General features: G+C 43.3%; 5 non-coding genes across 5 annotated transcripts; all 5 read right to left on the reverse strand.

Moving 5' to 3' along the window:
- Positions 1 to 1,937: 1,937 nt before the first annotated feature.
- Positions 1,938 to 2,011, reverse strand: TRNAI-AAU (transfer RNA isoleucine (anticodon AAU)). The gene has a single exon. It is a non-coding gene; the product is annotated as a tRNA-Ile (tRNA).
- A 3,591-nt stretch (positions 2,012 to 5,602) lies between these two features.
- Positions 5,603 to 5,676, reverse strand: TRNAI-AAU (transfer RNA isoleucine (anticodon AAU)). The gene has a single exon. It is a non-coding gene; the product is annotated as a tRNA-Ile (tRNA).
- Positions 5,677 to 9,268: 3,592 nt separating this feature from the next.
- TRNAI-AAU (transfer RNA isoleucine (anticodon AAU)) lies at positions 9,269 to 9,342 on the reverse strand. The gene has a single exon. It is a non-coding gene; the product is annotated as a tRNA-Ile (tRNA).
- A 3,591-nt stretch (positions 9,343 to 12,933) lies between these two features.
- On the reverse strand, positions 12,934 to 13,007 carry TRNAI-AAU (transfer RNA isoleucine (anticodon AAU)). Its single transcript has one exon. It is a non-coding gene; the product is annotated as a tRNA-Ile (tRNA).
- Positions 13,008 to 20,264: 7,257 nt separating this feature from the next.
- On the reverse strand, positions 20,265 to 20,338 carry TRNAI-AAU (transfer RNA isoleucine (anticodon AAU)). Its single transcript has one exon. It is a non-coding gene; the product is annotated as a tRNA-Ile (tRNA).
- Between the last annotated feature and the right edge of the window lie 6,783 nt (positions 20,339 to 27,121).

Genomic DNA, 27,121 nt, shown 5'->3' on the forward strand with positions numbered 1-27,121 from the left:
GTCTGGACTGCTAGCAAAGGGTCTTTCCTCTTCCTTAGTGGAGTTAATTCAGCACTCCAGCAGCCCTTCTACTTCGAAGTCTTACTCAAGGAACTGGAAGTCTTTTGAGACGTGATGTTCTGCTCATGATCTTTTGGCACCTACCTGTAGTTTGTCTGCTATTTTGCATTTTCTTCTGAATGGGTTTCACTTGAATCTCTTTCCACTCTGAAAGCTCATTGCTTTGCAATAAAGGTTTTTAGGGACTTTTCTGTACCTTCGTCGATGTTACAATCTTTGGTGTCTAGACTGTTCTGATCTTTTGTCAATTGTAAGACCAGTTGAAAAATCCCTTTTCCCCAACTCAGAATCTTCCTACTCTTTTATAGGCTTTGCAATTTTATCTCTTTGAGGATCTGGATACTGTAGACATAAAGATTGTTTCCTATAAAGTTATTTTCCTGTTTCCTATCACCTTGCTGAGAACAATTGGGGAGCTGGGAGCCTTAAAATGCTGTCCTCTCTTCATTTGATACTTTGGAAGATGGGGTAACTTTAAGGCCTAGCCTTACCTTTGCTGCAAAGGTTAAGTCTATTTTTGATAGATCTTAGGAAATAATTCTTCCTTCTTTCATTCCCTCTCCTTCTTCTCCGGAGGAACATTTGCTGAATACACTTGATGTTTAAAGAGCTCTTTTCATTTATGTCACCAGGCCTCTGCAGTTCAGGAAAACCAACTCCTTGTTTGTGACTTTTGGACAGCCTGGAAAAGACAAGAAGGTGACTTTTATGACTCTGAGTAGGTGGATTAAGTTGTCAATTTTTCTGGCTTTGCAAGGCTTTTTAGAATATCTTCCAGTTCAGGGATGGTCTACGAGAGGAATGGCCACCTCCTGGGTTGAATTCCAGTGAGTAACAATCTAGGAAATTCCTAGGGTGGCTACTTGGTCCTCAGAGCATACATTTGTCAAGCATTATGGCTTAATAATTTTTCTGTTTTGCATTTGAGTACCAATGTTTTGAACTCTGCATTACCCTTAGTCCATCTTGTCTTTGTCACAAACATTACATCCTGCCCACCTTCCCATCAGTCCTTTGGCAAGGGCTTGGCACCCAGGTTGGGTGCATGGGGCTAGCATTTAAGGATCCTCCTGTTCTTTCTTCCTGTTGGAAGGTGACATCACCTTACTTTGTAATGACTGTCACAAGGACGCAATGGACTAAGGCTAATGAAGATTACCAATAAGTAACCAACGCATCACCATTCTTTCTGAATGCGCGTGGCTCATTCCGCAGGACTTGTTCTTTGTATGATTCCTGGATTTTCAGAAGCCCTTTGATGGCAGCACCCCCACACTGAAAATTGTTTCAGCACCACTGTACAAGGGTCAGTTGTCATGCTCATCTGCGGCGTAAATTTGCATTGAAGTAGTCTAACTCCCCAGGCTTTGTCTTTTGCTCAATTTGCCTTTGTGAGTTTTCTCTCAATCACTGTCGACTTCCTTTGATCTTTCTTTCTTCTTTTACTTCACCTTCGCCTTCAGTGTATCTTTCGGCCCTCTTAAGGGACACACCCCCTTGTAGCCACTTCTATACTTCTGTCACCTAATTATTTTCCTATCCTTTCCCCTGTAACGTTGCTGATCCTAGCTATAGCATCACTATCCAGAATCTGTTCACCTGAGTTATGTTCCACTTATCCCCACGCATCTAATAATCAGCTCTTGGTCTCCCTCCACCTCTCACGAGACATAGTCTGAGGCAGTGTCTCCATCTTGGAGAGACAATCCCTTGCACTTGTGTTGTTCTACTGGCACTGCCGGCTTGAGCTTTGGTCATCAGTGGCAAAAGAAGGACTAATGGAAAGTGAACGTATACTGGAGCAACAGAGTGTATGGATTTATAAGAGCTTGATTAAATGAGAAAAAAAGAGTTTAGTTGAGAGAAAAAATGCAACCTGGCCCGTACGTGGATTGAACCCGCGACCTTGGCGTTATTAGCACCACGCTCTAACCAACTGAGCTAACCAGCCATGAGTACTAAATATATCCTTTTTCCATGTAATGCAGATAGATAGAAGAGTTGGTCTCACTATCGCAATTCCTTCATACTTTTCTCCTTCCGCCCCCTGTCTGGATTTCAATAACAAGAGCTGTGGAGTGCTGCACGCCAGCCTCAGTGCCTCGTCTTTCACTCAATCTCACTGTGTGCTGTGATATCTTTGTAACATCGCTTGTTGCCGGAAAAAAAGGAAAGGATGGATAGTATTTTTATTCTTTTACAACAAAACCCAAAATGCATCGGCTTGCTTGCTCATTAAGTTTACAAGGCCAGCTGCTTTTGAGATATTATAACTATAGTGGTTATTTGGCGTTGGAGGTAAGAGAGTTTTTTTTAGGTCTGGTCGTTCCTTCTGCTTCAAATTACTTGAGCTCCTGTCAACAAAGTAACAACAAAACGTAGCCAACGGTTCGTTGCTCAAGCCTTCCCTACTGCGCCTTCCCATGTCTCTCCTGCCGACCACAGTGCAGGAAATCTGAGTTTGCATTTGCGCGAAGAGACGTACAACACAAGAAGGCGCGCTTTTGTGCGCCGGGCACCACCCGGCCTGTGCATTCCTCACTGTCGTGAGATCAGTTTACTCAGCAGAGCATGACGCTGCAATTGGTTAGTAGTGCAGGCCTGACCAGAATAGTATATTTGGGGTCATGTATTTGATTGCATTTTTAAAACAGTAACAGAACTTAACTGCAATGTTTAAATAGGTCTAGACATATTTAAACAGTGTCAATTTAATAGAAGAATTGTGGACAATTCAGAGGGGAGGCACCAATGTTTTTTTTTCCCATTGGGTGGATGCGGCATTAAAGAGTTTGAAGACCACTGGTCTAAGTGGACACTAATATACCTGGATGCTCCTGAATCCTCGCAACAGATGCCAGCAAACCTGGCTGGAGACCTACTGTGTTGGACTGATCCTGTCGATTCAAGTGGCCTTTCCTAGAGAGTCGGAGGTCATGGAAATAGATGGAGTTGATGGTAATCTTCAGGGCTTTGAAGTTTTCCCATCATCATCTGTCTCAAAAAAATGTGCTAGTAAAGACAGAGAATAAGGTAGCTGTCTTTTACATTAACCAACAGTGAAGCATGCATTCAAAATCCCTCAATGCAATAGCAGAACAATTGGGTTATTGGGCAGAGATCAACCTGTTGCACACGTCGGCAGTACACATCAAGGGCACCGACAATGTGATGGCAGACAGCTGGAGGTTTCCAAATTTGCTGGAGTTGACGTTATCCAGGTCGTTGTTTTGAGAGATATGCCGAGAGTTTGTGAAACCCTTTCTGGATCTCTTTTCAAACAAGGACAATGCTCATCTTTGTCGATTCTGATCCAGGCTTCCGGAACAAGGAGCCTAGGTAGTGGACGTATTAGTGATAAAGTGGCTGAGAAGTCTCCTTTATACATTCCCCCACTTTTTATTGATCCAGATGGTTCTCTTCAAGTCTCAGCAGGGGGGAGGGAACTTTATTCTTGTGGGCCCTTATTGGCCAAAGATGTCATGGTTTCCTCTTCTGAACCCCTGGCTCTTCTACCTCCTTGAGTACTGCTCAAGTGTGTCTCTCTTAGAACGTCGTCCCTGACCTTCTTGCTCCAACTCACTCTATCGCTTTGGAGGTTGAGAAGTCTGGACTGCTAGCAAAGGGTCTTTCCTCTTCCTTAGTGGAGTTAATTCAGCACTCCAGCAGCCCTTCTACTTCGAAGTCTTACTCAAGGAACTGGAAGTCTTTTGAGACGTGATGTTCTGCTCATGATCTTTTGGCACCTACCTGTAGTTTGTCTGCTATTTTGCATTTTCTTCTGAATGGGTTTCACTTGAATCTCTTTCCACTCTGAAAGCTCATTGCTTTGCAATAAAGGTTTTTAGGGACTTTTCTGTACCTTCGTCGATGTTACAATCTTTGGTGTCTAGACTGTTCTGATCTTTTGTCAATTGTAAGACCAGTTGAAAAATCCCTTTTCCCCAACTCAGAATCTTCCTACTCTTTTATAGGCTTTGCAATTTTATCTCTTTGAGGATCTGGATACTGTAGACGTAAAGATTGTTTCCTATAAAGTTATTTTCCTATTTCCTATCACCTTGCTGAGAACAATTGGGGAGCTGGGAGCCTTAAAATGCTGTCCTCTCTTCATTTGATACTTTGGAAGATGGGGTAACTTTAAGGCCTAGCCTTACCTTTGCTGCAAAGGTTAAGTCTATTTTTGATAGATCTTAGGAAATAATTCTTCCTTCTTTCATTCCCTCTCCTTCTTCTCCGGAGGAACATTTGCTGAATACACTTGATGTTTAAAGAGCTCTTTTCATTTATGTCACCAGGCCTCTGCAGTTCAGGAAAACCGACTCCTTGTTTGTGACTTTTGGACAGCCTGGAAAAGACAAGAAGGTGACTTTTATGACTCTGAGTAGGTGGATTAAGTTGTCAATTTTTCTGGCTTTGCAAGGCTTTTTAGAATATCTTCCAGTTCAGGGATGGTCTACGAGAGGAATGGCCACCTCCTGGGTTGAATTCCAGTGAGTAACAATCTAGGAAATTCCTAGGGTGGCTACTTGGTCCTCAGAGCATACATTTGTCAAGCATTATGGCTTAATAATTTTTCTGTTTTGCATTTGAGTACCAATGTTTTGAACTCTGCATTACCCTTAGTCCATCTTGTCTTTGTCACAAACATTACATCCTGCCCACCTTCCCATCAGTCCTTTGGCAAGGGCTTGGCACCCAGGTTGGGTGCATGGGGCTAGCATTTAAGGATCCTCCTGTTCTTTCTTCCTGTTGGAAGGTGACATCACCTTACTTTGTAATGACTGTCACAAGGACGCAATGGACTAAGGCTAATGAAGATTACCAATAAGTAACCAACGCATCACCATTCTTTCTGAATGTGCGTGGCTCATTCCGCAGGACTTGTTCTTTGTATGATTCCTGGATTTTCAGAAGCCCTTTGATGGCAGCACCCCACACTGAAAATTGTTTCAGCACCACTGTACAAGGGTCAGTTGTCATGCTCATCTGCGGCGTAAATTTGCATTGAAGTAGTCTAACTCCCCAGGCTTTGTCTTTTGCTCAATTTGCCTTTGTGAGTTTTCTCTCAATCACTGTCGACTTCCTTTGATCTTTCTTTCTTCTTTTACTTCACCTTCGCCTTCAGTGTATCTTTCGGCCCTCTTAAGAGACACACCCCCTTGTAGCCACTTCTATACTTCTGTCACCTAATTATTTTCCTATCCTTTCCCCTGTAACGTTGCTGATCCTAGCTATAGCATCACTATCCAGAATCTGTTCACCTGAGTTATGTTCCACTTATCCCCACGCATCTAATAATCAGCTCTTGGTCTCCCTCCACCTCTCACGAGACATAGTCTGAGGCAGTGTCTCCATCTTGGAGAGACAATCCCTTGCACTTGTGTTGTTCTACTGGCACTGCCGGCTTGAGCTTTGGTCATCAGTGGCAAAAGAAGGACTAATGGAAAGTGAACGTATACTGGAGCAACAGAGTGTATGGATTTATAAGAGCTTGATTAAATGAGAAAAAAAGAGTTTAGTTGAGAGAAAAAATGCAACCTGGCCCGTACAGGGATTGAACCCGCGACCTTGGCGTTATTAGCACCACGCTCTAACCAACTGAGCTAACCGGCCATGAGTACTAAATATATCCTTTTTCCATGTAATGCAGATAGATAGAAGAGTTGGTCTCACTATCGCAATTCCTTCATACTTTTCTCCTTCCGCCCCCTGTCTGGATTTCAATAACAAGAGCTGTGGAGTGCTGCACGCCAGCCTCAGTGCCTCGTCTTTCACTCAATCTCACTGTGTGCTGTGATATCTTTGTAACATCGCTTGTTGCCGGAAAAAAAGGAAAGGATGGATAGTATTTTTATTCTTTTACAACAAAACCCAAAATGCATCGGCTTGCTTGCTCATTAAGTTTACAAGGCCAGCTGCTTTTGAGATATTATAATTATAGTGGTTATTTGGCGTTGGAGGTAAGAGAGTTTTTTTTAGGTCTGGTCGTTCCTTCTGCTTCAAATTACTTGAGCTCCTGTCAACAAAGTAACAACAAAACATAGCCAACGGTTCGTTGCTCAAGCCTTCCCTACTGCGCCTTCCCATGTCTCTCCTGCCGACCACAGTGCAGGAAATCTGAGTTTGCATTTGCGCGAAGAGACGTACAACACAAGAAGGCGCGCTTTTGTGCGCCGGGCACCACCCGGCCTGTGCATTCCTCACTGTCGTGAGATCAGTTTACTCAGCAGAGCATGACGCTGCAATTGGTTAGTAGGGCAGGCCTGACCAGAATAGTATATTTGGGGTCATGTATTTGATTGCATTTTTAAAACAGTAACAGAACTTAACTGCAATGTTTAAATAGGTCTAGACATATTTAAACAGTGTCAATTTAATAGAAGAATTGTGGACAATTCAGAGGGGAGGCACCAATGTTTTTTTTTCCCATTGGGTGGATGCGGCATTAAAGAGTTTGAAGACCACTGGTCTAAGTGGACACTAATATACCTGGATGCTCCTGAATCCTCGCAACAGATGCCAGCAAACCTGGCTGGAGACCTACTGTGTTGGACTGATCCTGTCGATTCAAGTGGTCTTTCCTAGAGAGTCGGAGGTCATGGAAATAGATGGAGTTGATGGTAATCTTCAGGGCTTTGAAGTTTTCCCATCATCATCTGTCTCAAAAAAATGTGCTAGTAAAGACAGAGAATAAGGTAGCTGTCTTTTACATTAACCAACAGTGAAGCATGCATTCAAAGTCCCTCAATGCAATAGCAGAACAATTGGGTTATTGGGCAGAGATCAACCTGTTGCACACGTCGGCAGTACACATCAAGGGCACCGACAATGTGATGGCAGACAGCTGGAGGTTTCCAAATTTGCTGGAGTTGACGTTATCCAGGTCGTTGTTTTGAGAGATATGCCGAGAGTTTGTGAAACCCTTTCTGGATCTCTTTTCAAACAAGGACAATGCTCATCTTTGTCGATTCTGATCCAGGCTTCCGGAACAAGGAGCCTAGGTAGTGGACGTATTAGTGATAAAGTGGCTGAGAAGTCTCCTTTATACATTCCCCCACTTTTTATTGATCCAGATGGTTCTCTTCAAGTCTCAGCAGGGGGGAGGGAACTTTATTCTTGTGGGCCCTTATTGGCCAAAGATGTCATGGTTTCCTCTTCTGAACCCCTGGCTCTTCTACCTCCTTGAGTACTGCTCAAGTGTGTCTCTCTTAGAACGTCGTCCCTGACCTTCTTGCTCCAACTCACTCTATCGCTTTGGAGGTTGAGAAGTCTGGACTGCTAGCAAAGGGTCTTTCCTCTTCCTTAGTGGAGTTAATTCAGCACTCCAGCAGCCCTTCTACTTCGAAGTCTTACTCAAGGAACTGGAAGTCTTTTGAGACGTGATGTTCTGCTCATGATCTTTTGGCACCTACCTGTAGTTTGTCTGCTATTTTGCATTTTCTTCTGAATGGGTTTCACTTGAATCTCTTTCCACTCTGAAAGCTCATTGCTTTGCAATAAAGGTTTTTAGGGACTTTTCTGTACCTTCGTCGATGTTACAATCTTTGGTGTCTAGACTGTTCTGATCTTTTGTCAATTGTAAGACCAGTTGAAAAATCCCTTTTCCCCAACTCAGAATCTTCCTACTCTTTTATAGGCTTTGCAATTTTATCTCTTTGAGGATCTGGATACTGTAGACATAAAGATTGTTTCCTATAAAGTTATTTTCCTGTTTCCTATCACCTTGCTGAGAACAATTGGGGAGCTGGGAGCCTTAAAATGCTGTCCTCTCTTCATTTGATACTTTGGAAGATGGGGTAACTTTAAGGCCTAGCCTTACCTTTGCTGCAAAGGTTAAGTCTATTTTTGATAGATCTTAGGAAATAATTCTTCCTTCTTTCATTCCCTCTCCTTCTTCTCCGGAGGAACATTTGCTGAATACACTTGATGTTTAAAGAGCTCTTTTCATTTATGTCACCAGGCCTCTGCAGTTCAGGAAAACCGACTCCTTGTTTGTGACTTTTGGACAGCCTGGAAAAGACAACAAGGTGACTTTTATGACTCTGAGTAGGTGGATTAAGTTGTCAATTTTTCTGGCTTTGCAAGGCTTTTTAGAATATCTTCCAGTTCAGGGATGGTCTACGAGAGGAATGGCCACCTCCTGGGTTGAATTCCAGTGAGTAACAATCTAGGAAATTCCTAGGGTGGCTACTTGGTCCTCAGAGCATACATTTGTCAAGCATTATGGCTTAATAATTTTTCTGTTTTGCATTTGAGTACCAATGTTTTGAACTCTGCATTACCCTTAGTCCATCTTGTCTTTGTCACAAACATTACATCCTGCCCACCTTCCCATCAGTCCTTTGGCAAGGGCTTGGCACCCAGGTTGGGTGCATGGGGCTAGCATTTAAGGATCCTCCTGTTCTTTCTTCCTGTTGGAAGGTGACATCACCTTACTTTGTAATGACTGTCACAAGGACGCAATGGACTAAGGCTAATGAAGATTACCAATAAGTAACCAACGCATCACCATTCTTTCTGAATGTGCGTGGCTCATTCCGCAGGACTTGTTCTTTGTATGATTCCTGGATTTTCAGAAGCCCTTTGATGGCAGCACCCCCACACTGAAAATTGTTTCAGCACCACTGTACAAGGGTCAGTTGTCATGCTCATCTGCGGCGTAAATTTGCATTGAAGTAGTCTAACTCCCCAGGCTTTGTCTTTTGCTCAATTTGCCTTTGTGAGTTTTCTCTCAATCACTGTCGACTTCCTTTGATCTTTCTTTCTTCTTTTACTTCACCTTCGCCTTCAGTGTATCTTTCGGCCCTCTTAAGAGACACACCCCCTTGTAGCCACTTCTATACTTCTGTCACCTAATTATTTTCCTATCCTTTCCCCTGTAACGTTGCTGATCCTAGCTATAGCATCACTATCCAGAATCTGTTCACCTGAGTTATGTTCCACTTATCCCCACGCATCTAATAATCAGCTCTTGGTCTCCCTCCACCTCTCACGAGACATAGTCTGAGGCAGTGTCTCCATCTTGGAGAGACAATCCCTTGCACTTGTGTTGTTCTACTGGCACTGCCGGCTTGAGCTTTGGTCATCAGTGGCAAAAGAAGGACTAATGGAAAGTGAACGTATACTGGAGCAACAGAGTGTATGGATTTATAAGAGCTTGATTAAATGAGAAAAAAAGAGTTTAGTTGAGAGAAAAAATGCAACCTGGCTCGTACAGGGATTGAACCCGCGACCTTGGCGTTATTAGCACCACGCTCTAACCAACTGAGCTAACCGGCCATGAGTACTAAATTTATCCTTTTTCCATGTAATGCAGATAGATAGAAGAGTTGGTCTCACTATCGCAATTCCTTCATACTTTTCTCCTTCCGCCCCCTGTCTGGATTTCAATAACAAGAGCTGTGGAGTGCTGCACGCCAGCCTCAGTGCCTCGTCTTTCACTCAATCTCACTGTGTGCTGTGATATCTTTGTAACATCGCTTGTTGCCGGAAAAAAAGGAAAGGATGGATAGTATTTTTATTCTTTTACAACAAAACCCAAAATGCATCGGCTTGCTTGCTCATTAAGTTTACAAGGCCAGCTGCTTTTGAGATATTATAACTATAGTGGTTATTTGGCGTTGGAGGTAAGAGAGTTTTTTTTAGGTCTGGTCGTTCCTTCTGCTTCAAATTACTTGAGCTCCTGTCAACAAAGTAACAACAAAACGTAGCCAACGGTTCGTTGCTCAAGCCTTCCCTACTGCGCCTTCCCATGTCTCTCCTGCCGACCACAGTGCAGGAAATCTGAGTTTGCATTTGCGCGAAGAGACGTACAACACAAGAAGGCGCGCTTTTGTGCGCCGGGCACCACCCGGCCTGTGCATTCCTCACTGTCGTGAGATCAGTTTACTCAGCAGAGCATGACGCTGCAATTGGTTAGTAGTGCAGGCCTGACCAGAATAGTATATTTGGGGTCATGTATTTGATTGCATTTTTAAAACAGTAACAGAACTTAACTGCAATGTTTAAATAGGTCTAGACATATTTAAACAGTGTCAATTTAATAGAAGAATTGTGGACAATTCAGAGGGGAGGCACCAATGTTTTTTTTTCCCATTGGGTGGATGCGGCATTAAAGAGTTTGAAGACCACTGGTCTAAGTGGACACTAATATACCTGGATGCTCCTGAATCCTCGCAACAGATGCCAGCAAACCTGGCTGGAGACCTACTGTGTTGGACTGATCCTGTCGATTCAAGTGGCCTTTCCTAGAGAGTCGGAGGTCATGGAAATAGATGGAGTTGATGGTAATCTTCAGGGCTTTGAAGTTTTCCCATCATCATCTGTCTCAAAAAAATGTGCTAGTAAAGACAGAGAATAAGGTAGCTGTCTTTTACATTAACCAACAGTGAAGCATGCATTCAAAATCCCTCAATGCAATAGCAGAACAATTGGGTTATTGGGCAGAGATCAACCTGTTGCACACGTCGGCAGTACACATCAAGGGCACCGACAATGTGATGGCAGACAGCTGGAGGTTTCCAAATTTGCTGGAGTTGACGTTATCCAGGTCGTTGTTTTGAGAGATATGCCGAGAGTTTGTGAAACCCTTTCTGGATCTCTTTTCAAACAAGGACAATGCTCATCTTTGTCGATTCTGATCCAGGCTTCCGGAACAAGGAGCCTAGGTAGTGGACGTATTAGTGATAAAGTGGCTGAGAAGTCTCCTTTATACATTCCCCCACTTTTTATTGATCCAGATGGTTCTCTTCAAGTCTCAGCAGGGGGGAGGGAACTTTATTCTTGTGGGCCCTTATTGGCCAAAGATGTCATGGTTTCCTCTTCTGAACCCCTGGCTCTTCTACCTCCTTGAGTACTGCTCAAGTGTGTCTCTCTTAGAACGTCGTCCCTGACCTTCTTGCTCCAACTCACTCTATCGCTTTGGAGGTTGAGAAGTCTGGACTGCTAGCAAAGGGTCTTTCCTCTTCCTTAGTGGAGTTAATTCAGCACTCCAGCAGCCCTTCTACTTCGAAGTCTTACTCAAGGAACTGGAAGTCTTTTGAGACGTGATGTTCTGCTCATGATCTTTTGGCACCTACCTGTAGTTTGTCTGCTATTTTGCATTTTCTTCTGAATGGGTTTCACTTGAATCTCTTTCCACTCTGAAAGCTCATTGCTTTGCAATAAAGGTTTTTAGGGACTTTTCTGTACCTTCGTCGATGTTACAATCTTTGGTGTCTAGACTGTTCTGATCTTTTGTCAATTGTAAGACCAGTTGAAAAATCCCTTTTCCCCAACTCAGAATCTTCCTACTCTTTTATAGGCTTTGCAATTTTATCTCTTTGAGGATCTGGATACTGTAGACGTAAAGATTGTTTCCTATAAAGTTATTTTCCTATTTCCTATCACCTTGCTGAGAACAATTGGGGAGCTGGGAGCCTTAAAATGCTGTCCTCTCTTCATTTGATACTTTGGAAGATGGGGTAACTTTAAGGCCTAGCCTTACCTTTGCTGCAAAGGTTAAGTCTATTTTTGATAGATCTTAGGAAATAATTCTTCCTTCTTTCATTCCCTCTCCTTCTTCTCCGGAGGAACATTTGCTGAATACACTTGATGTTTAAAGAGCTCTTTTCATTTATGTCACCAGGCCTCTGCAGTTCAGGAAAACCGACTCCTTGTTTGTGACTTTTGGACAGCCTGGAAAAGACAAGAAGGTGACTTTTATGACTCTGAGTAGGTGGATTAAGTTGTCAATTTTTCTGGCTTTGCAAGGCTTTTTAGAATATCTTCCAGTTCAGGGATGGTCTACGAGAGGAATGGCCACCTCCTGGGTTGAATTCCAGTGAGTAACAATCTAGGAAATTCCTAGGGTGGCTACTTGGTCCTCAGAGCATACATTTGTCAAGCATTATGGCTTAATAATTTTTCTGTTTTGCATTTGAGTACCAATGTTTTGAACTCTGCATTACCCTTAGTCCATCTTGTCTTTGTCACAAACATTACATCCTGCCCACCTTCCCATCAGTCCTTTGGCAAGGGCTTGGCACCCAGGTTGGGTGCATGGGGCTAGCATTTAAGGATCCTCCTGTTCTTTCTTCCTGTTGGAAGGTGACATCACCTTACTTTGTAATGACTGTCACAAGGACGCAATGGACTAAGGCTAATGAAGATTACCAATAAGTAACCAACGCATCACCATTCTTTCTGAATGTGCGTGGCTCATTCCGCAGGACTTGTTCTTTGTATGATTCCTGGATTTTCAGAAGCCCTTTGATGGCAGCACCCCACACTGAAAATTGTTTCAGCACCACTGTACAAGGGTCAGTTGTCATGCTCATCTGCGGCGTAAATTTGCATTGAAGTAGTCTAACTCCCCAGGCTTTGTCTTTTGCTCAATTTGCCTTTGTGAGTTTTCTCTCAATCACTGTCGACTTCCTTTGATCTTTCTTTCTTCTTTTACTTCACCTTCGCCTTCAGTGTATCTTTCGGCCCTCTTAAGAGACACACCCCCTTGTAGCCACTTCTATACTTCTGTCACCTAATTATTTTCCTATCCTTTCCCCTGTAACGTTGCTGATCCTAGCTATAGCATCACTATCCAGAATCTGTTCACCTGAGTTATGTTCCACTTATCCCCACGCATCTAATAATCAGCTCTTGGTCTCCCTCCACCTCTCACGAGACATAGTCTGAGGCAGTGTCTCCATCTTGGAGAGACAATCCCTTGCACTTGTGTTGTTCTACTGGCACTGCCGGCTTGAGCTTTGGTCATCAGTGGCAAAAGAAGGACTAATGGAAAGTGAACGTATACTGGAGCAACAGAGTGTATGGATTTATAAGAGCTTGATTAAATGAGAAAAAAAGAGTTTAGTTGAGAGAAAAAATGCAACCTGGCCCGTACAGGGATTGAACCCGTGACCTTGGCGTTATTAGCACCACGCTCTAACCAACTGAGCTAACCGGCCATGAGTACTAAATATATCCTTTTTCCATGTAATGCAGATAGATAGAAGAGTTGGTCTCACTATCGCAATTCCTTCATACTTTTCTCCTTCCGCCCCCTGTCTGGATTTCAATAACAAGAGCTGTGGAGTGCTGCACGCCAGCCTCAGTGCCTCGTCTTTCACTCAATCTCACTGTGTGCTGTGATATCTTTGTAACATCGCTTGTTGCCGGAAAAAAAGGAAAGGATGGATAGTATTTTTATTCTTTTACAACAAAACCCAAAATGCATCGGCTTGCTTGCTCATTAAGTTTACAAGGCCAGCTGCTTTTGAGATATTATAATTATAGTGGTTATTTGGCGTTGGAGGTAAGAGAGTTTTTTTTAGGTCTGGTCGTTCCTTCTGCTTCAAATTACTTGAGCTCCTGTCAACAAAGTAACAACAAAACATAGCCAACGGTTCGTTGCTCAAGCCTTCCCTACTGCGCCTTCCCATGTCTCTCCTGCCGACCACAGTGCAGGAAATCTGAGTTTGCATTTGCGCGAAGAGACGTACAACACAAGAAGGCGCGCTTTTGTGCGCCGGGCACCACCCGGCCTGTGCATTCCTCACTGTCGTGAGATCAGTTTACTCAGCAGAGCATGACGCTGCAATTGGTTAGTAGGGCAGGCCTGACCAGAATAGTATATTTGGGGTCATGTATTTGATTGCATTTTCAAAACAGTAACAGAACTTAACTGCAATGTTTAAATAGGTCTAGACATATTTAAACAGTGTCAATTTAATAGAAGAATTGTGGACAATTCAGAGGGGAGGCACCAATGTTTTTTTTTCCCATTGGGTGGATGCGGCATTAAAGAGTTTGAAGACCACTGGTCTAAGTGGACACTAATATACCTGGATGCTCCTGAATCCTCGCAACAGATGCCAGCAAACCTGGCTGGAGACCTACTGTGTTGGACTGATCCTGTCGATTCAAGTGGTCTTTCCTAGAGAGTCGGAGGTCATGGAAATAGATGGAGTTGATGGTAATCTTCAGGGCTTTGAAGTTTTCCCATCATCATCTGTCTCAAAAAAATGTGCTAGTAAAGACAGAGAATAAGGTAGCTGTCTTTTACATTAACCAACAGTGAAGCATGCATTCAAAGTCCCTCAATGCAATAGCAGAACAATTGGGTTATTGGGCAGAGATCAACCTGTTGCACACGTCGGCAGTACACATCAAGGGCACCGACAATGTGATGGCAGACAGCTGGAGGTTTCCAAATTTGCTGGAGTTGACGTTATCCAGGTCGTTGTTTTGAGAGATATGCCGAGAGTTTGTGAAACCCTTTCTGGATCTCTTTTCAAACAAGGACAATGCTCATCTTTGTCGATTCTGATCCAGGCTTCCGGAACAAGGAGCCTAGGTAGTGGACGTATTAGTGATAAAGTGGCTGAGAAGTCTCCTTTATACATTCCCCCACTTTTTATTGATCCAGATGGTTCTCTTCAAGTCTTAGCAGGGGGGAGGGAACTTTATTCTTGTGGGCCCTTATTGGCCAAAGATGTCATGGTTTCCTCTTCTGAACCCCTGGCTCTTCTACCTCCTTGAGTACTGCTCAAGTGTGTCTCTCTTAGAACGTCGTCCCTGACCTTCTTGCTCCAACTCACTCTATCGCTTTGGAGGTTGAGAAGTCTGGACTGCTAGCAAAGGGTCTTTCCTCTTCCTTAGTGGAGTTAATTCAGCACTCCAGCAGCCCTTCTACTTCGAAGTCTTACTCAAGGAACTGGAAGTCTTTTGAGACGTGATGTTCTGCTCATGATCTTTTGGCACCTACCTGTAGTTTGTCTGCTATTTTGCATTTTCTTCTGAATGGGTTTCACTTGAATCTCTTTCCACTCTGAAAGCTCATTGCTTTGCAATAAAGGTTTTTAGGGACTTTTCTGTACCTTCGTCGATGTTACAATCTTTGGTGTCTAGACTGTTCTGATCTTTTGTCAATTGTAAGACCAGTTGAAAAATCCCTTTTCCCCAACTCAGAATCTTCCTACTCTTTTATAGGCTTTGCAATTTTATCTCTTTGAGGATCTGGATACTGTAGACATAAAGATTGTTTCCTATAAAGTTATTTTCCTGTTTCCTATCACCTTGCTGAGAACAATTGGGGAGCTGGGAGCCTTAAAATGCTGTCCTCTCTTCATTTGATACTTTGGAAGATGGGGTAACTTTAAGGCCTAGCCTTACCTTTGCTGCAAAGGTTAAGTCTATTTTTGATAGATCTTAGGAAATAATTCTTCCTTCTTTCATTCCCTCTCCTTCTTCTCCGGAGGAACATTTGCTGAATACACTTGATGTTTAAAGAGCTCTTTATATTTATGTCACCAGGCCTCTGCAGTTCAGGAAAACCGACTCCTTGTTTGTGACTTTTGGACAGCCTGGAAAAGACAACAAGGTGACTTTTATGACTCTGAGTAGGTGGATTAAGTTGTCAATTTTTCTGGCTTTGCAAGGCTTTTTAGAATATCTTCCAGTTCAGGGATGGTCTACGAGAGGAATGGCCACCTCCTGGGTTGAATTCCAGTGAGTAACAATCTAGGAAATTCCTAGGGTGGCTACTTGGTCCTCAGAGCATACATTTGTCAAGCATTATGGCTTAATAATTTTTCTGTTTTGCATTTGAGTACCAATGTTTTGAACTCTGCATTACCCTTAGTCCATCTTGTCTTTGTCACAAACATTACATCCTGCCCACCTTCCCATCAGTCCTTTGGCAAGGGCTTGGCACCCAGGTTGGGTGCATGGGGCTAGCATTTAAGGATCCTCCTGTTCTTTCTTCCTGTTGGAAGGTGACATCACCTTACTTTGTAATGACTGTCACAAGGATGCAATGGACTAAGGCTAATGAAGATTACCAATAAGTAACCAACGCATCACCATTCTTTCTGAATGTGCGTGGCTCATTCCGCAGGACTTGTTCTTTGTATGATTCCTGGATTTTCAGAAGCCCTTTGATGGCAGCACCCCCACACTGAAAATTGTTTCAGCACCACTGTACAAGGGTCAGTTGTCATGCTCATCTGCGGCGTAAATTTGCATTGAAGTAGTCTAACTCCCCAGGCTTTGTCTTTTGCTCAATTTGCCTTTGTGAGTTTTCTCTCAATCACTGTCGACTTCCTTTGATCTTTCTTTCTTCTTTTACTTCACCTTCGCCTTCAGTGTATCTTTCGGCCCTCTTAAGAGACACACCCCCTTGTAGCCACTTCTATACTTCTGTCACCTAATTATTTTCCTATCCTTTCCCCTGTAACGTTGCTGATCCTAGCTATAGCATCACTATCCAGAATCTGTTCACCTGAGTTACGTTCCACTTATCCCCACGCATCTAATAATCAGCTCTTGCTCTCACTCCACCTCTCACGAGACATAGTCTGAGGCAGTGTCTCCATCTTGGAGAGACAATCCCTTGCACTTGTGTTGTTCTACTGGCACTGCCGGCTTGAGCTTTGGTCATCAGTGGCAAAAGAAGGACTAATGGAAAGTGAACGTATACTGGAGCAACAGAGTGTATGGATTTATAAGAGCTTGATTAAATGAGAAAAAAAGAGTTTAGTTGAGAGAAAAAATGCAACCTGGCTCGTACAGGGATTGAACCCGCGACCTTGGCGTTATTAGCACCACGCTCTAACCAACCGAGCTAACCGGCCATGAGTACTAAATTTATCCTTTTTCCATGTAATGCAGATAGATAGAAGAGTTGGTCTCACTATCGCAATTCCTTCATACTTTTCTCCTTCCGCCCCCTGTCTGGATTTCAATAACAAGAGCTGTGGAGTGCTGCACGCCAGCCTCAGTGCCTCGTCTTTCACTCAATCTCACTGTGTGCTGTGATATCTTTGTAACATCGCTTGTTGCCGGAAAAAAAGGAAAGGATGGATAGTATTTTTATTCTTTTACAACAAAACCCAAAATGCATCGGCTTGCTTGCTCATTAAGTTTACAAGGCCAGCTGCTTTTGAGATATTATAACTATAGTGGTTATTTGGCGTTGGAGGTAAGAGAGTTTTTTTTAGGTCTGGTCGTTCCTTCTGCTTCAAATTACTTGAGCTCCTGTCAACAAAGTAACAACAAAACGTAGCCAACGGTTCGTTGCTCAAGCCTTCCCTACTGCGCCTTCCCATGTCTCTCCTGCCGACCACAGTGCAGGAAATCTGAGTTTGCATTTGCGCGAAGAGACGTACAACACAAGAAGGCGCGCTTTTGTGCGCCGGGCACCACCCGGCCTGTGCATTCCTCACTGTCGTGAGATCAGTTTACTCAGCAGAGCATGACGCTGCAATTGGTTAGTAGTGCAGGCCTGACCAGAATAGTATATTTGGGGTCATGTATTTGATTGCATTTTTAAAACAGTAACAGAACTTAACTGCAATGTTTAAATAGGTCTAGACATATTTAAACAGTGTCAATTTAATAGAAGAATTGTGGACAATTCAGAGGGGAGGCACCAATGTTTTTTTTTCCCATTGGGTGGATGCGGCATTAAAGAGTTTGAAGACCACTGGTCTAAGTGGACACTAATATACCTGGATGCTCCTGAATCCTCGCAACAGATGCCAGCAAACCTGGCTGGAGACCTACTGTGTTGGACTGATCCTGTCGATTCAAGTGGCCTTTCCTAGAGAGTCGGAGGTCATGGAAATAGATGGAGTTGATGGTAATCTTCAGGGCTTTGAAGTTTTCCCATCATCATCTGTCTCAAAAAAATGTGCTAGTAAAGACAGAGAATAAGGTAGCTGTCTTTTACATTAACCAACAGTGAAGCATGCATTCAAAATCCCTCAATGCAATAGCAGAACAATTGGGTTATTGGGCAGAGATCAACCTGTTGCACACGTCGGCAGTACACATCAAGGGCACCGACAATGTGATGGCAGACAGCTGGAGGTTTCCAAATTTGCTGGAGTTGACGTTATCCAGGTCGTTGTTTTGAGAGATATGCCGAGAGTTTGTGAAACCCTTTCTGGATCTCTTTTCAAACAAAGACAATGCTCATCTTTGTCGATTCTGATCCAGGCTTCCGGAACAAGGAGCCTAGGTAGTGGACGTATTAGTGATAAAGTGGCTGAGAAGTCTCCTTTATACATTCCCCCACTTTTTATTGATCCAGATGGTTCTCTTCAAGTCTCAGCAGGGGGGAGGGAACTTTATTCTTGTGGGCCCTTATTGGCCAAAGATGTCATGGTTTCCTCTTCTGAACCCCTGGCTCTTCTACCTCCTTGAGTACTGCTCAAGTGTGTCTCTCTTAGAACGTCGTCCCTGACCTTCTTGCTCCAACTCACTCTATCGCTTTGGAGGTTGAGAAGTCTGGACTGCTAGCAAAGGGTCTTTCCTCTTCCTTAGTGGAGTTAATTCAGCACTCCAGCAGCCCTTCTACTTCGAAGTCTTACTCAAGGAACTGGAAGTCTTTTGAGACGTGATGTTCTGCTCATGATCTTTTGGCACCTACCTGTAGTTTGTCTGCTATTTTGCATTTTCTTCTGAATGGGTTTCACTTGAATCTCTTTCCACTCTGAAAGCTCATTGCTTTGCAATAAAGGTTTTTAGGGACTTTTCTGTACCTTCGTCGATGTTACAATCTTTGGTGTCTAGACTGTTCTGATCTTTTGTCAATTGTAAGACCAGTTGAAAAATCCCTTTTCCCCAACTCAGAATCTTCCTACTCTTTTATAGGCTTTGCAATTTTATCTCTTTGAGGATCTGGATACTGTAGACATAAAGATTGTTTCCTATAAAGTTATTTTCCTGTTTCCTATCACCTTGCTGAGAACAATTGGGGAGCTGGGAGCCTTAAAATGCTGTCCTCTCTTCATTTGATACTTTGGAAGATGGGGTAACTTTAAGGCCTAGCCTTACCTTTGCTGCAAAGGTTAAGTCTATTTTTGATAGATCTTAGGAAATAATTCTTCCTTCTTTCATTCCCTCTCCTTCTTCTCCGGAGGAACATTTGCTGAATACACTTGATGTTTAAAGAGCTCTTTTCATTTATGTCACCAGGCCTCTGCAGTTCAGGAAAACCGACTCCTTGTTTGTGACTTTTGGACAGCCTGGAAAAGACAAGAAGGTGACTTTTATGACTCTGAGTAGGTGGATTAAGTTGTCAATTTTTCTGGCTTTGCAAGGCTTTTTAGAATATCTTCCAGTTCAGGGATGGTCTACGAGAGGAATGGCCACCTCCTGGGTTGAATTCCAGTGAGTAACAATCTAGGAAATTCCTAGGGTGGCTACTTGGTCCTCAGAGCATACATTTGTCAAGCATTATGGCTTAATAATTTTTCTGTTTTGCATTTGAGTACCAATGTTTTGAACTCTGCATTACCCTTAGTCCATCTTGTCTTTGTCACAAACATTACATCCTGCCCACCTTCCCATCAGTCCTTTGGCAAGGGCTTGGCACCCAGGTTGGGTGCATGGGGCTAGCATTTAAGGATCCTCCTGTTCTTTCTTCCTGTTGGAAGGTGACATCACCTTACTTTGTAATGACTGTCACAAGGACGCAATGGACTAAGGCTAATGAAGATTACCAATAAGTAACCAACGCATCACCATTCTTTCTGAATGTGCGTGGCTCATTCCGCAGGACTTGTTCTTTGTATGATTCCCGGATTTTCAGAAGCCCTTTGATGGCAGCACCCCACACTGAAAATTGTTTCAGCACCACTGTACAAGGGTCAGTTGTCATGCTCATCTGCGGCGTAAATTTGCATTGAAGTAGTCTAACTCCCCAGGCTTTGTCTTTTGCTCAATTTGCCTTTGTGAGTTTTCTCTCAATCACTGTCGACTTCCTTTGATCTTTCTTTCTTCTTTTACTTCACCTTCGCCTTCAGTGTATCTTTCGGCCCTCTTAAGAGACACACCCCCTTGTAGCCACTTCTATACTTCTGTCACCTAATTATTTTCCTATCCTTTCCCCTGTAACGTTGCTGATCCTAGCTATAGCATCACTATCCAGAATCTGTTCACCTGAGTTATGTTCCACTTATCCCCACGCATCTAATAATCAGCTCTTGGTCTCCCTCCACCTCTCACGAGACATAGTCTGAGGCAGTGTCTCCATCTTGGAGAGACAATCCCTTGCACTTGTGTTGTTCTACTGGCACTGCCGGCTTGAGCTTTGGTCATCAGTGGCAAAAGAAGGACTAATGGAAAGTGAACGTATACTGGAGCAACAGAGTGTATGGATTTATAAGAGCTTGATTAAATGAGAAAAAAAGAGTTTAGTTGAGAGAAAAAATGCAACCTGGCCCGTACAGGGATTGAACCCGCGACCTTGGCGTTATTAGCACCACGCTCTAACCAACTGAGCTAACCGGCCATGTGTACTAAATATATCCTTTTTCCATGTAATGCAGATAGATAGAAGAGTTGGTCTCACTATCGCAATTCCTTCATACTTTTCTCCTTCCGCCCCCTGTCTGGATTTCAATAACAAGAGCTGTGGAGTGCTGCACGCCAGCCTCAGTGCCTCGTCTTTCACTCAATCTCACTGTGTGCTGTGATATCTTTGTAACATCGCTTGTTGCCGGAAAAAAAGGAAAGGATGGATAGTATTTTTATTCTTTTACAACAAAACCCAAAATGCATCGGCTTGCTTGCTCATTAAGTTTACAAGGCCAGCTGCTTTTGAGATATTATAATTATAGTGGTTATTTGGCGTTGGAGGTAAGAGAGTTTTTTTTAGGTCTGGTCGTTCCTTCTGCTTCAAATTACTTGAGCTCCTGTCAACAAAGTAACAACAAAACATAGCCAACGGTTCGTTGCTCAAGCCTTCCCTACTGCGCCTTCCCATGTCTCTCCTGCCGACCACAGTGCAGGAAATCTGAGTTTGCATTTGCGCGAAGAGACGTACAACACAAGAAGGCGCGCTTTTGTGCGCCGGGCACCACCCGGCCTGTGTATTCCTCACTGTCGTGAGATCAGTTTACTCAGCAGAGCATGACGCTGCAATTGGTTAGTAGGGCAGGCCTGACCAGAATAGTATATTTGGGGTCATGTATTTGATTGCATTTTTAAAACAGTAACAGAACTTAACTGCAATGTTTAAATAGGTCTAGACATATTTAAACAGTGTCAATTTAATAGAAGAATTGTGGACAATTCAGAGGGGAGGCACCAATGTTTTTTTTTCCCATTGGGTGGATGCGGCATTAAAGAGTTTGAAGACCACTGGTCTAAGTGGACACTAATATACCTGGATGCTCCTGAATCCTCGCAACAGATGCCAGCAAACCTGGCTGGAGACCTACTGTGTTGGACTGATCCTGTCGATTCAAGTGGCCTTTCCTAGAGAGTCGGAGGTCATGGAAATAGATGGAGTTGATGGTAATCTTCAGGGCTTTGAAGTTTTCCCATCATCATCTGTCTCAAAAAAATGTGCTAATAAAGACAGAGAATAAGGTAGCTGTCTTTTACATTAACCAACAGTGAAGCATGCATTCAAAATCCCTCAATGCAATAGCAGAACAATTGGGTTATTGGGCAGAGATCAACCTGTTGCACACGTCGGCAGTACACATCAAGGGCACCGACAATGTGATGGCAGACAGATGGAGGTTTCCAAATTTGCTGGAGTTGACGTTATCCAGGTCGTTGTTTTGAGAGATATGCCGAGAGTTTGTGAAACCCTTTCTGGATCTCTTTTCAAACAAGGACAATGCTCATCTTTGTCGATTCTGATCCAGGCTTCCGGAACAAGGAGCCTAGGTAGTGGACGTATTAGTGATAAAGTGGCTGAGAAGTCTCCTTTATACATTCCCCCACTTTTTATTGATCCAGATGGTTCTCTTCAAGTCTCAGCAGGGGGGAGGGAACTTTATTCTTGTGGGCCCTTATTGGCCAAAGATGTCATGGTTTCCTCTTCTGAACCCCTGGCTCTTCTACCTCCTTGAGTACTGCTCAAGTGTGTCTCTCTTAGAACGTCGTCCCTGACCTTCTTGCTCCAACTCACTCTATCGCTTTGGAGGTTGAGAAGTCTGGACTGCTAGCAAAGGGTCTTTCCTCTTCCTTAGTGGAGTTAATTCAGAACTCCAGCAGCCCTTCTACTTCGAAGTCTTACTCAAGGAACTGGAAGTCTTTTGAGACGTGATGTTCTGCTCATGATCTTTTGGCACCTACCTGTAGTTTGTCTGCTATTTTGCATTTTTTTCTGAATGGGTTTCACTTGAATCTCTTTCCACTCTGAAAGCTCATTGCTTTGCAATAAAGGTTTTTAGGGACTTTTCTGTACCTTCGTCGATGTTACAATCTTTGGTGTCTAGACTGTTCTGATCTTTTGTCAATTGTAAGACCAGTTGAAAAATCCCTTTTCCCCAACTCAGAATCTTCCTACTCTTTTATAGGCTTTGCAATTTTATCTCTTTGAGGATCTGGATACTGTAGACATAAAGATTGTTTCCTATAAAGTTATTTTCCTATTTCCTATCACCTTGCTGAGAACAATTGGGGAGCTGGGAGCCTTAAAATGCTGTCCTCTCTTCATTTGATACTTTGGAAGATGGGGTAACTTTAAGGCCTAGCCTTACCTTTGCTGCAAAGGTTAAGTCTATTTTTGATAGATCTTAGGAAATAATTCTTCCTTCTTTCATTCCCTCTCCTTCTTCTCCGGAGGAACATTTGCTGAATACACTTGATGTTTAAAGAGCTCTTTTCATTTATGTCACCAGGCCTCTGCAGTTCAGGAAAACCGACTCCTTGTTTGTGACTTTTGGACAGCCTGGAAAAGACAAGAAGGTGACTTTTATGACTCTGAGTAGGTGGATTAAGTTGTCAATTTTTCTGGCTTTCCAAGGCTTTTTAGAATATCTTCCAGTTCAGGGATGGTCTACGAGAGGGATGGCCACCTCCTGGGTTGAATTCCAGTGAGTAACAATCTAGGAAATTCCTAGGGTGGCTACTTGGTCCTCAGAGCATACATTTGTCAAGCATTATGGCTTAATAATTTTTCTGTTTTGCATTTGAGTACCAATGTTTTGAACTCTGCATTACCCTTAGTCCATCTTGTCTTTGTCACAAACATTACATCCTGCCCACCTTCCCATCAGTCCTTTGGCAAGGGCTTGGCACCCAGGTTGGGTGCATGGGGCTAGCATTTAAGGATCCTCCTGTTCTTTCTTCCTGTTGGAAGGTGACATCACCTTACTTTGTAATGACTGTCACAAGGACGCAATGGACTAAGGCTAATGAAGATTACCAATAAGTAACCAACGCATCACCATTCTTTCTGAATGTGCGTGGCTCATTCCGCAGGACTTGTTCTTTGTATGATTCCTGGATTTTCAGAAGCCCTTTGATGGCAGCACCCCCACACTGAAAATTGTTTCAGCACCACTGTACAAGGGTCAGTTGTCATGCTCATCTGCGGCGTAAATTTGCATTGAAGTAGTCTAACTCCCCAGGCTTTGTCTTTTGCTCAATTTGCCTTTGTGAGTTTTCTCTCAATCACTGTCGACTTCCTTTGATCTTTCTTTCTTCTTTTACTTCACCTTCGCCTTCAGTGTATCTTTCGGCCCTCTTAAGAGACACACCCCCTTGTAGCCACTTCTATACTTCTGTCACCTAATTATTTTCCTATCCTTTCCCCTGTAACGTTGCTGATCCTAGCTATAGCATCACTATCCAGAATCTGTTCACCTGAGTTATGTTCCACTTATCCCCACGCATCTAATAATCAGCTCTTGGTCTCCCTCCACCTCTCACGAGACATAGTCTGAGGCAGTGTCTCCATCTTGGAGAGACAATCCCTTGCACTTGTGTTGTTCTACTGGCACTGCCGGCTTGAGCTTTGGTCATCAGTGGCAAAACAAGGACTAATGGAAAGTGAACGTATACTGGAGCAACAGAGTGTATGGATTTATAAGAGCTTGATTAAATGAGAAAAAAAGAGTTTAGTTGAGAGAAAAAATGCAACCTGGCCCGTACAGGGATTGAACCCGCGACCTTGGCGTTATTAGCACCACGCTCTAAACAACTGAGCTAACCGGCCATGAGTACTAAATATATCCTTTTTCCATGTAATGCAGATAGATAGAAGAGTTGGTCTCACTATCGCAATTCCTTCATACTTTTCTCCTTCCGCCCCCTGTCTGGATTTCAATAACAAGAGCTGTGGAGTGCTGCACGCCAGCCTCAGTGCCTCGTCTTTCACTCAATCTCACTGTGTGCTGTGATATCTTTGTATCATCGCTTGTTGCCGGAAAAAAAGGAAAGGATGGATAGTATTTTTATTCTTTTACAACAAAACCCAAAATGCATCGGCTTGCTTGCTCATTAAGTTTACAAGGCCAGCTGCTTTTGAGATATTATATTTATAGTGGTTATTTGGCGTTGGAGGTAAGAGAGTTTTTTTTAGGTCTGGTCGTTCCTTCTGCTTCAAATTACTTGAGCTCCTGTCAACAAAGTAACAACAAAACATAGCCAACGGTTCGTTGCTCAAGCCTTCCCTACTGCGCCTTCCCATGTCTCTCCTGCCGACCACAGTGCAGGAAATCTGAGTTTGCATTTGCGCGAAGAGACGTACAACACAAGAAGGCGCGCTTTTGTGCGCCGGGCACCACCCGGCCTGTGCATTCCTCACTGTCGTGAGATCAGTTTACTCAGCAGAGCATGACGCTGCAATTGGTTAGTAGGGCAGGCCTGACCAGAATAGTATATTTGGGGTCATGTATTTGATTGCATTTTTAAAACAGTAACAGAACTTAACTGCAATGTTTAAATAGGTCTAGACATATTTAAACAGTGTCAATTTAATAGAAGAATTGTGGACAATTCAAAGGGGAGGCACCAATGTTTTTTTTTCCCATTGGGTGGATGCGGCATTAAAGAGTTTGAAGACCACTGGTCTAAGTGGACACTAATATACCTGGATGCTCCTGAATCCTCGCAACAGATGCCAGCAAACCTGGCTGGAGAGCTACTGTGTTGGACTGATCCTGTCGATTCAAGTGGTCTTTCCTAGAGAGTCGGAGGTCATGGAAATAGATGGAGTTGATGGTAATCTTCAGGGCTTTGAAGTTTTCCCATCATCATCTGTCTCAAAAAAATGTGCTAGTAAAGACAGAGAATAAGGTAGCTGTCTTTTACATTAACCAACAGTGAAGCATGCATTCAAAATCCCTCAATGCAATAGCAGAACAATTGGGTTATTGGGCAGAGATCAACCTGTTGCACACGTCGGCAGTACACATCAAGGGCACCGACAATGTGATGGCAGACAGCTGGAGGTTTCCAAATTTGCTGGAGTTGACGTTATCCAGGTCGTTGTTTTGAGAGATATGCCGAGAGTTTGGGAAACCCTTTCTGGATCTCTTTTCAAACAAGGACAATGCTCATCTTTGTCGATTCTGATCCAGGCTTCCGGAACAAGGAGCCTAGGTAGTGGACGTATTGGTGATAAACTGGCTGAGAAGTCTCCTTTTTACATTCCCCCACTTTTTATTGATTCAGATGGTTCTCTTCAAGTCTCAGCAGGGGGGAGGGAACTTTATTCTTGTGGGCCCTTATTGGCCAAAGATGTCATGGTTTCCTCTCCTGAACCCCTGGCTCCTCTACCTCCTTGAGTACTGCTCAAGTGTGTCTCTCTCAGAACGTCGTCCCTGACCTTCTTGCTCCAACTCACTCTATCGCTTTGGAGGTTGAGAAGTCTGGACTGCTAGCAAAGGGTCTTTCCTCTTCCTTAGTGGAGTTAATTCAGCACTCCAGCAGGCCTTCTACTTCGAAGTCTTACTCAAGGAACTGGAAGTCTTTTGAGACGTGATGTTCTGCTCATGATCTTTTGGCACCTACCTGTAGTTTGTCTGCTATTTTGCATTTTCTTCTGAATGGGTTTCAATTGAATCTCTTTCCACTCTGAAAGCTCATTGCTTTGCAATAAAGGTTTTTAGGGACTTTTCTGTACCTTCGTCGATGTTACAATCTTTGGTGTCTAGACTGTTCTGATCTTTTGTCATTTGTAAGACCAGTTGAAAAATCCCTTTTCCCCAACTCAGAATCTTCCTACTCTTTTATAGGCTTTGCAATTTTATCTCTTTGAGGATCTGGATACTGTAGACATAAAGATTGTTTCCTATAAAGTTATTTTCCTATTTCCTATCACCTTGCTGAGAACAATTGGGGAGCTGGGAGCCTTAAAATGCTGTCCTCTCTTCATTTGATACTTTGGAAGATGGGGTAACTTTAAGGCCTAGCCTTACCTTTGCTGCAAAGGTTAAGTCTATTTTTGATAGATCTTAGGAAATAATTCTTCCTTCTTTCATTCCCTCTCCTTCTTCTCCGGAGGAACATTTGCTGAATACACTTGATGTTTAAAGAGCTCTTTTCATTTATGTCACCAGGCCTCTGCAGTTCAGGAAAACCGACTCCTTGTTTGTGACTTTTGGACAGCCTGGAAAAGACAAGAAGGTGACTTTTATGACTCTGAGTAGGTGGATTAAGTTGTCAATTTTTCTGGCTTTGCAAGGCTTTTTAGAATATCTTCCAGTTCAGGGATGGTCTACGAGAGGAATGGCCACCTCCTGGGTTGAATTCCAGTGAGTAACAATCTAGGAAATTCCTAGGGTGGCTACTTGGTCCTCAGAGCATACATTTGTCAAGCATTATGGCTTAATAATTTTTCTGTTTTGCATTTGAGTACCAATGTTTTGAACTCTGCATTACCCTTAGTCCATCTTGTCTTTGTCACAAACATTACATCCTGCCCACCTTCCCATCAGTCCTTTGGCAAGGGCTTGGCACCCAGGTTGGGTGCATGGGGCTAGCATTTAAGGATCCTCCTGTTCTTTCTTCCTGTTGGAAGGTGACATCACCTTACTTTGTAATGACTGTCACAAGGACGCAATGGACTTAGGCTAATGAAGATTACCAATAAGTAACCAACGCATCACCATTCTTTCTGAATGTGCGTGGCTCATTCCGCAGGACTTGTTCTTTGTATGATTCCTGGATTTTCAGAAGCCCTTTGATGGCAGCACCCCCACACTGAAAATTGTTTCAGCACCACTGTACAAGGGTCAGTTGTCATGCTCATCTGCGGCGTAAATTTGCATTGAAGTAGTCTAACTCCCCAGGCTTTGTCTTTTGCTCAATTTGCCTTTGTGAGTTTTCT

This window comes from Pleurodeles waltl, chromosome 12, assembly GCF_031143425.1.
Source record: "Pleurodeles waltl isolate 20211129_DDA chromosome 12, aPleWal1.hap1.20221129, whole genome shotgun sequence".
Lineage (NCBI taxonomy): Eukaryota > Metazoa > Chordata > Amphibia > Caudata > Salamandridae > Pleurodeles > Pleurodeles waltl.